At 50.9% G+C, this 9,446-nt stretch overlaps 1 long non-coding RNA gene across 1 annotated transcript; it reads left to right on the forward strand.

Annotated features, from left to right (window-relative positions):
* Positions 1-1,264: 1,264 nt before the first annotated feature.
* Positions 1,265-3,360, forward strand: LOC127226772 (uncharacterized). The gene is made up of 3 exons (XR_007834926.1): positions 1,265-2,253; positions 2,368-2,503; positions 3,202-3,360. It is a non-coding gene; the product is annotated as an uncharacterized LOC127226772 (long non-coding RNA).
* The last annotated feature ends 6,086 nt before the right edge of the window (positions 3,361-9,446 follow it).

Here is a 9,446-nt window from a genome sequence, read left to right on the forward strand (position 1 = left end):
GGAAGCGCCTGGCGGGCTTTCCCCTCATAACTGGTTGTTGGAGGAGGAATGCCCAGGGCGTCTGAAACTTCCACGGGGAATTCTGACGTCGCAGTTGGAGAACAGAATGAGAGAGAGAGAGAGAGAGAGAGAGAGAGAGAGGAGAGAGAGCAGAGAGAGAGAGCCAGGCTCTGTGCCTCTAGTCTCTCAGACCATGAGTCGAGGGTCAGAGCTTGATACAGTTGTCAGATAGGAGTACCATCAGACACATGCCCCCTGCTGTCCCTGAGTTGTCTGTTTGAGGATCTGGAAAAAAACGTGGTCCAGTGTCATTTCCACGGTGGTGATTTTGACTTACACTGCTGGGCCACAGCCCATTACCCCAGTGAGTAGGGAGCACAAATGCACGCAGGGTGTCCCGTCATACCCTGTCCGTGCTCGAGCAGATGGCTGTGAGAGCATGCATTTAAGCTTGCTTGCTTGGAATCCACTAGAGATGCCCTCGCACCCTGTCCGTGGCCCGAGCCCAGGCATTGGCACTGTCCTAAAGTGGGCCACCCCGTGTCAATATAGGCCTTCAATCACTCCTCTCTAGACCTGCTGACAGGTGAACCTCTTCTAGACGATTGCTCTAGACTCTAGTCCCGGGTCACTGTCAGCTGCACACATTGACAGTGGAGGACAGGCAGCTCTGTTACTCCCAGTGCAAACCCGTCAGCTCCATGACTGCAGGCTTCAGCCTCTTCGCCTCTTCGCCTCTTCGCTTTGCCTTGTCCAAGCCTGACGCCCAGCAGCCCTGTCCTCTCTTGCCCTCTCAGCATCTCCCCCAGAATAACTACGTTGTCTGTACTCAGCTGACATCATTGGGATGTCTCACAGGATCCCGGACTGATGCTTCCTAGGCATAGGTGATTTCCTAGCAGTCTGTGCTGGGTTCACAACAGTGCTTTTTTCTCTGTCCACCTCTGCCAGGCTCATATGAAGCTGTGACATCCCTTCTTCTCCCTACGGTTAGGGACGTTCAGTCCACATTCCCGATACTGCACTAGCCTGGACACAGCAGAGTCAGTGCATTGCAGCTCCATCTTGGTATGTATGTTGCCTACAATCCTCGGCCTGCTTTACACAGATAGTCTAGCTTCAGAGCCTAGGACAACTTGGGGAGCATTTAACATTAACGATGTATCTCGTCTCGCTTATTTACTTACTTATTTATTCTCTCCCTTTCCCTCCCCTCCCCTTCCCTCCTCTCCTTCCCTCCTCTCTTCTCTCTTACTCTCTCCTCTCTTGTCTTTTGTGGATGTGTGTCTTTGTGATGTGTGTGTAGCATGTGTGCAGTGCCTAGCATGTGGAGGTTGCAGGATAACCCTATGAAGTCATTCTCTCTGCCCACATTGAAGGACACGGGGATGGATTCTGCTGCTCACTCCTTTGAATGTTTCTGCAGGTGGAGTATATGGTGGACACGAAACAGTGCCAGCATTTACTGGAGAAGTTTGTGACTGCTCTGGCAAGTGGGAGCCTTGGCCTTGACCCACACACGTTCTGTTCTCCTGCCTTGGATGCCAGTCAGGACAAAAAAAAACCTTCTATCTCTCAGAATTGCCTTGGTTGTTGATTTGGGGAATGTCAAACCTCTTGCCTTAGTCCTCTGTCTTTTGATCTTGTTGAATCCTAGCATCCTAGTTCATGGCCCCTGAGCTTTATGCCTAGGTCATTTTACCAGGACTTTGTGTCCCTGTAACAGTTAGTATGGAACATCTGAGGACATGACTACCTACATGGTCGTACTCAAGAGCCCAAGGGTGGTCTTGTTAACCTGTGAGGAGAGCAAGCCAGCAACATTAATCTCAGAATGAAATCTCAGAACAGGCCCTGCCACTCAGTGGTCCCTGAGCCTGGAAGCTCCTGACTCCACTGCCCAAACTTCTCAGTTTATTCTGTGTTGGGACCTTTCCCTTCCTTCCTTGGTAGCATCAACAGAAGCTTGTAGAAACCTGAGTCCAGAAAGCCAGGGGATGGATTTCAGGGTGATCATGACTCATGTTGGCTCTCCTGGCTTCTGTCCCTGCGTTCACCACTAAGCACACCACATCTCTCCATAGGTCGTGTCTGCTCCTGTACCCTGAGCTCAGTGTGAGGGTTTGGAGCAAATAGGAAATGAATGGAATACAGGCTGTGAATTCTATGAGAAAGCCTGAGTCAGGCGCCCGAGGCCCTGGAACACCGCCATCCTGTTGGAGAAGGAGTACTCTCTGATGGCACAAAGACAAGGTAGAATGTCGGTCCACCTCACGAATTGCTCAGACATCCACCGCCCTGCCTTGGTTGAACTCCTTTCTCAAGGATGACTAACAAAGTCACAGCAACACCTTGATTGTCTTCCAGGAGATGGCTCTTGGCATGAGCCCCTCAGAGCTTCACTATGAAATGTTAACCGGGGATCGGACTGCCCTTCCCGTGGTCTTTCTTCGGGCTCGCCTTAGCGCTGAAGATCGCCATGGACATCATCTTTTAGATGCAGGTAGGATGGCCTCCGCAGAGGCCCTCAGCTTCTGATGCTAACTAACACTGTCGTGTCAGAATAGCTAGGAGGGGAGTGGGCTCACAGTACAGCTCAGTGCCTGAACACATGCCTGGCACATGTGACACCCCGGGCTGTGTTCTCAGAGGTCAGTGTGGGGAAATGACTCTAATCTGTAGAAGGGAAGTCCTTGACAAGTCTCAGGTCTCAGTTCTGTACCAGAGGTTTGAATGCACCAAAATCCTGCCCTTTGCTGAGCAGAAAGAGAGGAGGTGAGGATTGGGGGAGGGAGAACAGAAGGAGGATGGACAGGAAGAAAGGAGGGGGGAAGGCTTTCTTTGGGACGTCAGTACAAGAGGAGACCCCAGGCATGTTTCCTCTTCAGACCTTTCTGCCAGCCTTCTGCCAGCTTCCTTTTTCCTTGTCTAGTTTTCCTTATTGAGACAGGCTTTCTCTATGTCACATGGGCTCTTCTGGAACTTGCTTTGGAGAACAGGCTGACCTGGAACTCAGAGTGGTCCACCTGCCTCTGCCTCTAGAGTGCTGCATGGAAATGCCTTGGCTACCACTGCCCAGCACGGCCAGCCTCTCTAAGAACCTGCTCTGGTCATGTGATCCGCGGTCCATGGCGAAGGGCTAGGAGGGGTGGACACATGGAGAACCCTCCAGGTCCTCAGTTCTGTTTCTAATCGGTCCAGGCCAGCTAAACAGCCCCCACCAGGTGCTTCCCGACACTTAGACATTCCACCTGAGTACTTTCCCATGGTGACATTTCCTCTCACGGAGCATTGACCCTCCTGATTGTGTGGTGCCATGTGTGACAGGTAACTTCTAGACTCTACACAGCAGGCGATATCTAAGAGACGGCCACAGTTCAGAGAATGCCTCCATCAGATTGCCTGTAGGGAAGTGTGGGAGGGATTTTCTTTATTAATGAATGGCAAACAGGGTGATAGCAGAAGGTAAAAGGGCCAAGGCGGGAACACCCTGACCCTGACTTAAAGCCAAGTCCCAGACTTGGACCAAAAAAAACAAACACCAACCCTGAGCATAAAATCCCTTCATTCAACATCAGTCCACACAATCCCTCCAATCCCAGGCCACCCTGGACAGCTCTGTCCCCACCCCCAGGTAACCACATATAAAGGTTCTATTTTGTTCAGTAACTCTTGTCCCAGCAGAGGCAGACTCCTTCCTGCCTGTGTCCCTCCCAATAAATCTCTAGTGTGAGGTTTTCTGTAGTGTGTGAACTGGGTATTTTTCAGCTGCTGACTTCTAGGATACCCTTTCATCTGAGTGGGAACAGTTACTGGTAGACCCCTGGGGATGTAGCAACCCTGGGCAGGATTCTCTGGGATGTGTAGGAAAGTTTGCTGAGCAAGCCAGAGTAAGGGAGACTGTCAGTACTACAACTCTGCATAATCCCTTTCACTTCCTCCCTCCAGGTCCCTGTCCTGCATGAGTTCTTGCCTTGACTTCCCCACTATGGAACTCAAGGATCGGGATGGGTGAACCAAATAAAGTTTCTTTACACCAACTTGCTTTGGAATTGGTGATTGCCACAATATAAAGTAACCTAGGACACACATGTCCTTTGTCCTTTGGTCTTCCCATGCGGCACTAGCTACTTTGTTGGCAGGGAATGAAGAAGAAAGAGAGGCTGAGAGGCATGTCCCTGTTGAAACGGGGGTTGGGGCAGAATTTGGGGGGGATGGGCAAGCCCTAACTGCCACAAGCAGGGGTTTAACTTACATTATGTTGCTCACTTCTGGAGATGAGCTCCTCAGATGGGTGGCATTATCTCCTCATGGCATTCTTTGACAGGGGGGATCCCAAGTCAAGGTTTCTCTGTGTATCTCTGACAGTCCTAGAACTTGCCCTTTTGACCATGCCTCCAACTCACAGATCCCCCTGCCTCTGCCTCCCAAGTGCTGGGATTAAAGGCAGGCACCAGCATCACCTGGTTTCTTCATGCCTTTTCTAACAACTCAGCTGCCAAAGGTGTAGCTCCAAATGGCCACGCCCAGCCGCCAGGACACTGTAGCAGCAGCAGCAGAAGGGAAGCAGGCCCTGCCTGTGCTCCAAGGGAACACTATTTCAGAAGAGCAGGAGAAACCATTCTACACCCTGCACAGCAGGCGTGGTCCTCAAGCAATCCTCCTCAAATGTGCAGAGCAGCTGCCCGGGGGCTTCCCATGTCCCTAGCATCTTAGGAAGACAGCATGCAGACCCGAACCTGAGGTTTTGAGGGAGTTGGGTAGGGACTCAGGCAAGTTTGGAGTCTTCCAGTGACAGGTGGAGTGGAGCCATGAAGTCAGCATAGTGGGTGCCCCAGGGCTCAGCCTATTGCCTCTCCCTATCTAGACAGTCAAGAGGCAGGAATGTTCTGGTTTGCACTTGACCAGTACCATTACATGGGACCTGTACCGGATGAAAAGTCACCTATGGTGCCCTTGGGAAGGAAAATGAAGGGGATCTGGGTGTCATCTCTCCTTGTCCACAAGGCTGGCTGCAAAGCTGCACCAGGGGGCAGGAGACATGCCTGTCTCCTACTGTTATTACAATGCAAGGACCTGCAGTTCTCTCTACCCCACGTGCACCATCAAAGCCAACGCATCCGGCACTAAAGAGGCCGCACCCCAGAGTCACACCGGGAGGAGCTGATGTGCTAGTAGTGTTCTGAGTCTGTTGCACGTATGGTGGAGAGATGAGCATCCAAGGAATGGTACTTCAGTGGGGACCTACTGATCTTCTGAGCGAAGATTCAAGCACAGCTTCTGAAAGGGAGGTTTGTAGGCATCCTCGCTGTGTGTGCTGGGGGTCTGCATGGACACCATGCTTGCATTAATGTCAATGGGGGCTGAACAGCTATGGGCTGGGACTTCAGCCTGGCCCTTCCATCTTCTTCTATCATATGCCACAGTGCCATCAAGAATGAAGCCCACAGATACTGAGACATAAAGAGCCCTCTGGCCTTCTGCATGTCCCTCGGCACTGTGCTCCACTGCAAGGCTGTGCTCGCTGAAGGGGGCAGGCTGCTCAACTATTTCCGCTGGCTCCAGTGCAACTTATGAACACCAGATAGAGGAGTTTTAAGATGAGCCCTTGTTTATACCTGGAGGTGTTTGTAGTCTGGACAGGTTCTGGAAGCCTGTGTTGCCACACATGGAAACAGCCTCCAGAAGACCAAGATGAATTCAGCCTGATCCCCGGCAGCAGCCACCCGTGAGTGGGAAACAGATCCATCCTGCTCCTCTTCACGGCCCATGCTGAGGACACAAGGGTCATTTCCAGCAGACTTGCAACGGCATAAACCGTTGCTGCTGCTGCTGCCATTCCCTGAGTTGAGGACTGGCTTCCAGTACAGCCTGGGAATAGAAGCCCCCGAGTATTGTCAGCACACAGGAGTAGCTGCTAAGCATGCCCTGGGCAAATGAGCCTGGCTCTCCAAATCACGATCTCTTATACTGTCCAGATGATGGATCACAACTTCCTACAAGCTCTAGCACTGGTGTTTGTGGTTAGAGGGCAGGGTTCAGATTTAGGGTCCTCAGTTAGCAGAAGGACCGGAATGCAAGGAGTACGGACAACTCTACTGCCTGAGGAGCGCATATCTCCTCTGGACTCCAGCTACCATACACGGGAAGAACAAGGTGGTGAACACCAGAAGAACGTGGGATTTTCCAAGTCTCCTTTACCCAGCAGGCCTCCAGGTTTTCTGGAGCTGCCAGTCACTATCGCTAAACATCGCCTGCTAGTAATACGTTAATATTCCCCAGCTTCTACCAGCGAGTAGCTCTCTTGGGTAGGACCTTTGTGTGTGTGCTGGAGCAGCAACAATCACAGATAAGGCTTGAGGGGACTCCGTGTCTCATCAGGATGCTTGGGTCCTATGAATTGTGACTGTGTCAAACAAGATGGGGGGAGGGGGGTTGGCTCTTTCCTCAGGAGAAAAACCTGGAGAGCATTCCTCATCCCTGATCAGATGTTTGTGCCTCCTCATGAGTTCCATGATAGGCTTCTACCCGGGGAGGACAGTTAACAGTCAGAGGAGGATGCTGCCCACTTGGAAGGACATGGAAAGACTTTGACTCCCTTTGAAGACTCTGCTGCATCTTTGTAAATGTGGTCCCTACAAATAGACACCAGTGCCCCTGAAACTAGAGGAAAGCACTGATTTTGGATATCCACCTCAGGTTCATCAAATGTTCAAATGAAACCAAAACTCTCTCTCTCTCTCTCTCTCTCTCTCTCTCTCTCTCTCTCTCTCTCTCTCTCTCTCTCTCTGTGTGTGTGTCTCTCTCACTCTCATGAACCTACCATGGCCTCAGCTTCTGCTCGCTGGGAGCATGATCTCCAAAATGAGGCATCTTTCCTGCATCCTGTATCAGGATAGGTTTGCTTCAAGTCTCTGAACTCAATGCCCTCTGTCATGAATGTGGGTGGCCCTTACTTTTCCAGACCGCTGCCTCCTAGAGCACTCAGCAAGCAGGACACTATCCTGAGCTCTTCTGCCTGCATGCAGGGGCTTTCCTTCGCTGGGATGCATGCCCCCATTCTGCAGCTAAGCACTGTTTCTCTTTATCAACCGGAACATCCCAGTGATGACGTTTGAGTGATCTATGGCTTTTGTTGAATCCACGGGGGCCCCACGGCTCTGGACACTCATTCCCTTGAACAATTCTGAAGTCGGTCTCCACATATCACTACAAACCTAAATGGTTGAAAGTGGGAAGCCCTCATCAAATCAATCAAGGCCTGTCCTGCATGCTGGCCTCTCCAGACCTGTGCAGTGTCCAGTTGTCCATCATGGGCAGGCTGGAAGGATTTCCAAATGCACACCTGGGTTTCCAGCATAGGATCTGTGTGACAGCTGGGTCCATGGGAGACCACTGTAGTCTCATTACACTGAGTCAAGTCCACACAAGTATAATAAGAGGCACCACCTACTGAGTCCTGAGGCTCTCTTTCTGAAGCCTGACCTAGCAGGGATGTGGAGGCTTGCTGCTCTCCTCACAGGTCCCAGCAAAATCCCCACAACAGAACTAGAAAGCCAACCAGCATAGGTATATATGAATCCCTTAGTTTGCAAAATCCAGATCCCTGGAGAGAGTATGGGGAGGAAACCCCAACCCAGATCACAGTCATATAAACCTGCTGTTAATTTTGCACTCACGAATGCTCAATGGGAACAGAAATGGACTCCACATTTCTCACATTAACCCACACTGGCTGTCGTGACTGGCCTTCAAGGACCTGTGTCTCTCCTGTGAGGATGCTAAGGATCTATGGAGACACTGGAACAACAATGGTCTCCCATAGGCTCCTGGGCTTCAAGACCTGGTCCCTCGTTCATGGAAGTGTGGAAAGGAAGAGGAGGTGTGTCCTTGGTGGAGCAGGGGTGTCACTAGGGGTGGGTTTGGAGCATTCAGAAGCTCAAGCCTTTCCTAGTGATTCCCTCCCTGTCTCCTTGTGGTCAAAGTGGGCTCTTAGATGTTTCACCCACCACGCCTTTGCTTTCCCTACACAAACACTAACTCTAATATGGGAGTCTGTGTTAGACAGTCTCCTGCATAAGCTTCATGCCCCGTCAGGAACCCTATAACAGCAGGAGAAAGGTAATGAGAACATTCCAGAAGCTTTTGCCTTACCCAGTCAAAGAGGCCAATACCTACTTATTCACAAGTCTTGACTCATGAGGCTTCAGCAGCCTTTGCAGTGGACGATCTCAGATCATTTCAGGATTTTAAGAAGGAGGCTCTTGCGGCGAGAAGCAGTAAAGAGTCCAACCCAGCTGAGATGCCCATGAACCACAACAGTGACCAGGATGGCCTGATACACAGTTTCCAGAGACCTCCAGAAAGGCAGCTTGTGAAGGCTGAAGTGAGGGCTGGGACAGACTTCATGAGATGCAGCTGCCCTAGAGTCAGGCCTGCTGCACGAGATGCCTCAATCATAGTCTGCAAGGAGCTCCAGTAAACCTCCTGACTTTTTTTAATAAGCTGGGTGGATTTGGGTGGATTAACCCCTGCCGTGTTAACAGATCTAGGGTGCCCTTATATTTTCTGGCTCATTGAAAGTCTTCTTACCACATCGCGCTTTCAGCTCAGTGCCCTGTATACCTGGTGCCAAGACTAAAATCCCCAAGCTGCACGTGCCAGCATCACTGGTCCGTGTGCATGTAGCAGGGGGCTTTGGATCTTTGTGTCTTTATAGACAATGTCAGAATCCTATCAGTTGTTCACGACTGATGTTACCTGTTTGGAAAGTTTGTCAGGTACTCTACCTGAGGCCTGCCATCCTCCACTACGAGGTGGGACAATACGCTCGCCGGGCACGCGCTCACAAAAGATGATTTGCGGTTGCTCTAACGTGAAGGAGTTGAATGATATCTTCATGCTGCATTTTGAGTGTCTCGACCTATGACACACTGGAACAGAGGTGCATCTCTTTGTTCCCTATGACGTTTATGCCTCCTTGATGTGAAGCTACGATTTATTCAGTGTCAAAGAGGCTAATGCACCTCGTCAAAGAGTAAATAGGGACTCTCTGGATATTTTTCTGGGGGAGGAGGCCATGAGGCTGGGTGGTCATTGTGCTCCAATACAGACAGGTCCTGGAGAATGCTCAACCCAAAACTATTACACTCAGTAGCTATGAGGTGTCCTGCAGGTCACTGAAATGAGGCTGTCTCTCTCGTGGCACGGGCATTGTTCCTGAGAGATTGCTGAATCTGAAACACAGGGTCGCCAGCTGAACTTGGGCGAGCAGGGGTCTCCATGGGCCTTCTCCTTATTGGGAAAAGAGAAGAAAATGAAAAGCATAAAAATCATTTACCCTCGAGTCAAAACCTCAGGCAGGTGCTCATCTTAGAGCACACATCTGACAGGCCAAGGCTAGAACACTGGCTCTTCTCTTCTGAGGGAAAACAGAAGAGGAGGTA

Source organism: Phodopus roborovskii, unplaced genomic scaffold (assembly GCF_943737965.1).
Source record: "Phodopus roborovskii unplaced genomic scaffold, PHOROB, whole genome shotgun sequence".
NCBI lineage: Eukaryota > Metazoa > Chordata > Mammalia > Rodentia > Cricetidae > Phodopus > Phodopus roborovskii.